This window comes from Homalodisca vitripennis, chromosome 6, assembly GCF_021130785.1.
Source record: "Homalodisca vitripennis isolate AUS2020 chromosome 6, UT_GWSS_2.1, whole genome shotgun sequence".
NCBI lineage: Eukaryota > Metazoa > Arthropoda > Insecta > Hemiptera > Cicadellidae > Homalodisca > Homalodisca vitripennis.
This window is the reverse complement of record NC_060212.1, coordinates 63,549,459-63,555,678: the sequence shown is the minus strand read 5'-3', so window position 1 is coordinate 63,555,678 and position 6,220 is coordinate 63,549,459.

Below are 6,220 nucleotides of genomic sequence, written 5' to 3'. Positions count from 1 at the left end.
AAGTATTGAGCTAAGAAGTATCCAATATTTGAAAGTAGAAGGGTTTGTTCTGTTTGGTAAATAGCAATTAACTCAAGTTTCTTAACACTTTGAGCGATATATGAAAGAGTCATACTAATAAAATTCACACTTTTTGCAGAGCAACATAAACTCTAGAGGCTGAAATGTGTTATATAAACAATACTTGAATTAGCTAAATACCCTCTGTTAAACCATAGTTGATACAAAGTTTTTATCTGGGACACAAGACATTTACACATGAAGGACCTTTTAAACTCGATTTTCATGAGAGTAGAACATTTTTGGCAATGAAAAACAAAACTTCTTTATTTTTTTAACCCTTTTAGTGCTACAGCGTCTTAGACTCGTAGCTGCGTTTATGTCTAAAAGTGGTAGCGTCTACGTTGTAGACACAGCGTATTTTAATATGTATTGGTTCAGTTTATGCAAGTTACTGGCTGCAAACGATGACAGTTCATCAAAAGCCATAGAATAACAATATTTGTATATTTGATTGCCGACGACCAGCTGTTTATACGTCTTCGACGTTGAAATAAAAAGAAGGTCAGTTCGGATGTTTACGTTGCGAGCGAACTGACGCTGTGTACTTTGTTTACTCTGTTTTATTTGATTTTATCCATTAAATTGTGTTATAATTGTGAAATACTACTTCATTATTATTCCAAATTATTGCATTACTTCATTTTTCATTTGTGTTTTCGGTGTGTATTATATGTTACTAAGTTACAAACTATGTCTAATAAGATACATTGCGGGTTATGATGATGTTACTTCAACTTTTTTATAGTTTTATTACTGAATAAAACAATTATTTAGGTAAAAAAATTGTTTAACTGTGCTTGAAATTCTTCTTTCATAAATAATACTAAAGTTAATAAAGTATTTATGCTAATAATAGTAAGTGTATTACATTTCTCTTGAGCGTTTCAAACATTCCATGTAGGGCAAAATTTGGCGGCGGACAACATATTATATTTTTCATCCACACTTCTTATTTGTTGTGTAAAAAATAAAATAAAAATATAAACAATTTGTTTCAGTTTTAGTTGCCTTTCCGATGGAAAGCATCAGAAAAATAATATAAAATTGTTTACAAGTGTTTATAGTGTTATTGTTTATAGTGATTATAAAATCCATACTTTAAAAACTAGTACTTCTAAAAGTCACGAATAATGTTAAGAGTAAAAAAAATGTAGAAAGAAGTAAATAGTTCGTTGACTTTAAACAATACTTTTCTTTATGCTGAAGATATTCTAGTAAATGATGATAGTTTAAATATTGTAAGGGTATACATGAGGATAAGCATTTAAAAGATATGTTATATGAACGTAAAACAGCGTTAACATTCAAAATAAATCAGATAGATTGTCTATTTTGCACCAGAATGTACAGCATCTGCCATCACGTTTGGATATCTTGAAAATAAATCTGGAGGAAGTACCATCCTGATATACTAGCATTGTCAGAACACAAAATGTCGTGAGGAAGAAATCATGGTATTGAACATTCCAAATTATAAAAAATGCTCCTTCTTTTCAAGATCTAATTCAATTGGTGGGAGGGGTTGTCATCATGGTGAGAAAGGATATTAAAAGTAAAACAATCTTAATTCCTGCGGTTCAGAATTTTACTAAATGAAAAAGAAATTTGAATGTTGCCTGTCAGAAATAACTGTTGACAAGTTTTCCTTTATTCTGGTATGTGTGTACAGGTCTCCTAAACAATGTTTTGTAGAATCTTTTTTGGAAAAATTTGACATCTTATGTACAATATTACATGACAAATTCAAAAATTATTATTATAACTGGTGACTTTAATATTAACGTTTTAAAACCATGACAAAACATATTTTACATTTGTAAATATTTTAAAATCTTATAATTTGGATTACAAAGTAAACTTCCCGACTAGAATCAACTACAGAATCAGAAACTGCAATAGATAACTTTGTTACTAATAATATAAATAGTAAACCCTTGAAAATATGTGGAATTATAACCCAGATCTCCGATCATGATGCTCAAAATGTTGGAAGTTTTGGGATTAAATAAGTTACAAAAAAAGGTATACAGAAAGTTCTCTAGAAAATATACACAAAAAAATAAGAATTGTTTTTGAGATATTTAGGTAGTGAAAGTTGGTCTCAAGTGTACCAAGCTACTGTGGAAGAAAATATGACATGTTTTGTAATATTTTTTTCACACATTTTGAAATTTGCTTTCCTTAAAATTATGGTAACTGATAGAATGTTTGATTTTAATCAGTGGATTTCAGATGACATTAAAATAAAAAAAACAAATAAATATTAGAATTAGAAAAAGATTTTAGAATGTTTAAAGATAAAGAGTTTGAACGTATATACAATTAGAAGTTTAAAAAAAAGTCTTAGAGTTGAAATAAATAATGTTAAAAAAAACTACTTTCAAGAAAAATAACAAGTTCGGGAAATAAATCGAAAAGCAATTTGGAATTTGTTAGATCTGAAATAAATAACCAAAATAAGTCTGTTTAAGAATATAAACATTGAAGACAGTGGTAAAAAAAAATAACCAACCCTATTGCAGTAAGCAACTGCTTAAATGATTTTTTTCGTCAATGCAGTAGACAGGCTTATAGTACCAAACATACATTTTAATCACACAAAATAGGGTAAACAGTGAAAACCATTCCTAATTATTCCTAAATTGGTTTAACTTTTAGATTTGAACCAATTGATGAGCTTAAATTGGAAAAAATTGTAATGGCCATTGAAAACAAGTCATCTGCAGGAATTGACGAGGTCCCAATAACAATAATAAAAAAGGCCTTTTATTTTAATCTCAAAACCACTCACACACCTTATTAACTCCTCATTGATTTCTGGTATATTTCCTCAAAAAGCTTAAAAAATCGCTAAGGTAATTCCAATTTTTTAAAAAAGGAAATCTTATGTGATCCCTGCATCATATAGCCGTATCATTGCTCCCTGTATTTTCAAAAATTTACGAAAAAGTAGTTTTTATTCAGCTGTTAAATTATTTAGGAGAAGGAATCAATTATTGAATGAACAACAACATTGGTTTTAGGGTTGGTAGATCAACAATAACAGCAAGTATAAATTTTATTGAAAATATAATTGAGACAGTGGATAAGCATGATAAAGTAATTGGCATATTTTTAGATCTAAAAATGAGCTTTCGATAGCGTTTCACATGACACACTATTAAAATGTCTTAGCAAATTAAAAAAATAAAAAATAAAGAATTTAATTGGTTTGATTCGTATCTTAAAAACAGGCAACAATGTGTTGAAATACAACATGTAGCTGATGATCCTTTATGCAAATACAAATATATTAAAACATATCGCTCAAAATTGCAAACAATGCAATATGGAGTTACCCAGGGATCGATTCTGGGTCCTCTCCTCTTTCTTTGTTATGTCAGGGGGTTGCCTGGATTGGTGCCTGGGGTGGCTCTGTCTGTATGTATGCTGACGACGTCAGCATCACTGTCTCAGGCCAAATCAAAGGAAAGTATTGAAATATCCCATTCGTTTTTCTTTCAAGGATACAACAATTTTTAGCAAGTAAAAATTTACTTTTAAATTCAGGAAAGTCTAATTTTATTTCGTTTTCCACAAAACAGGCGAGATCAAAGTTAAACCCTATATCACTGTTTATAATGAAGAACTGCTTCAAGTGAATATGCACAAATTTTCTTGGATTACTAATAGATAATAATCTTAGTTGGGACCAAACATATTGATAAAGATACTTAAAAAAATGTCATCTGGACTTTACGCATTGCGTCAAAATGGCTAAGGTTTTTGTAGCATTGATTTTCTAAAAACGATCTATTTCCTCATTAATACATTCACATTTGGCTTATGGATTAAATATTATGGAGCAACGACAAAAAAAAAAATTTAGACAGAATTTTAGTTCAACAAAAAAAGGCACTTAGAATTATATTACATTTGAAAAATACAGAAACAGTTAAAAAATTACTTTGAAGAGCTTGGAATTCTGACAGTTTATAGCTTATATATTTTTCCAAAACCGTTCTTTATGTTAGACAATACGACAAATCAACAGACAATAGCAATTGAACATAAATATAACACAAGATTAAACAGAAGAGTAGAAAAACATACATTAAACTTTTTGAAAAGAAAACTACATTCATGGGAACAAAATTTTTATTTAAAATTTGCCAAGGGATCTGAGATTAGAAACAGATCTTGGCAAATTCAAAAGGAAATTAAAAGAACATTTGTTAAAACTTCCTTTATATTCGCTTGATGAGTTCTTTTCAGGATAATTGATTTATATTTTAATAATGGTTTTTTTGTGTGTGTGTAATACATCGTATGTGTGTGTGTGTGTGTGTGTGTATATGTATATATGTATGTGTATATGTATGTATGTTTATATATATATATATATATATATATATATATATATATATATATATATGTTTGGATAAATAAACTTTATTGGTAAAATAGTAGTAGTCTATAAATACTTTGAACAATTAATTGTTAAACTGTTAATTACTAAGCATAAATTATGTTATTTAAAACTAATTAATGTTATTTTGACCCTATTTCAATGTACAGTGTGCATTTTTACTTGAATAAAGAATTGATTGATTGATTGATTGATTGATACATACTAAAATTGTATGCACAAAGTGAAAAATAAATTATTAAAAAAATTTACATTATAAAGAAAGATTTTTTTATAACAATCCAAATTTGTACAAAATGTACTTTTTTGTATTTATTTCTGTTTATTTGGTTATGTATCTTCAATACAAAAAAAGTAACAAGATATGACCTCAATTAAGGAAATAGTAATGGAATTTACTAAAACTCTGCATTTATGCCCTAAAATGCTTAGCACTCTTGGGTATGGCAATGAACCAGACCCCTTAGCACTAAAAGGGTTAAGATCATTTTCTGATGTCACAGTTAAATTCCTAAAAAAAACAAATTATCAAGCAAATATGTGTGTTAATGATAGGTACTCTAAATTCACTACAACTAGCATTCTTAATCCTATGAGGAAAAACTGAACTAAACACTAAAACATACTGAGGTATTGTTTATTTTAAATCAGATGGCAATTATAATATAGTGTACTTGATATTTAAAAAAGTGGATTAGTTTTTTTAACACTTAAGAGCTCTTTTCTTTAAAAATGGGCTAACTAATACAACTTTTTTTTGGCTATACATGAAGGAATACACGGATTATTTTAATTTTCAAGCGTAGAAATGTTAGTTTCTCTTGACTAGCGCTTGCAGGGAATCATTGGTTTTGATGGATGAAGTTTTGCAACAGCTGCCGTGTACGGACACAAGGGTAGAACACTTGTGCAATGACATACGGAATTTGCTGGAACTGCTGAGAAGATTTCGAGAAAAGGGTTTTCTGGTATCTCAACAACTTGAAGTTCAAAATTGTAACTTATGAAGATATATTTGGATGTCCTCCTGAACTCTGCAAGTTAGTATTCATCAGTTTCATTGTAAAGTAGTATTATTATTTAGTAGACCCTAACAGTTTATATAACACGCCTTTGAGCAAATCATACAAATTACTATTGGTATTGAAGTTTTTTTACATCTTCCCCCTATAATGGATAAAATTGGAAAGGAGTATGGCTACAATTTAAAAAAAATTTCAATCTTAATTTTTTGACATTGTATTGTCCTTGTAAAAATGACTGGTAATTAAAATATAAATGTTTATGTAAATGATTATTGTTTAAAGAAAATAGACAAACATTCTTTATTAACTCTTATTAATTCTTTAACCTACGTTAAGAACTGTATTAGTGTTATAGTGAAAAGTAAATGGAATTTTGTGTAATGGTACAAAGGTTAAGTTTTAAAATTCAAATGTCAAATGCTCTTTGAAAGAATTCCTCTATGAAATAGAAGGAACAGTCAATGAGCCATTTGTGTAGTGCAGGTTTGAGTTCTTTCTCTCCTTTGTCTCTCAGCTTTGATGGCTGAAGGTTAGGAAGCTTCCTCCCCATGTATGTAGAGGCTTCTTTATGGGCTATGACAGTCGGTGTGCGGAAAGTTCATTCAAAGTAGTATCTCTGAGATTGAACTGAGGAGCTTCACCCCGCTTTTGTTAGGCACTCTCTTACTGCATGCATTACAGTTGCTTGAATATATAGTAATACGATGGTAACGATCTTGTATGT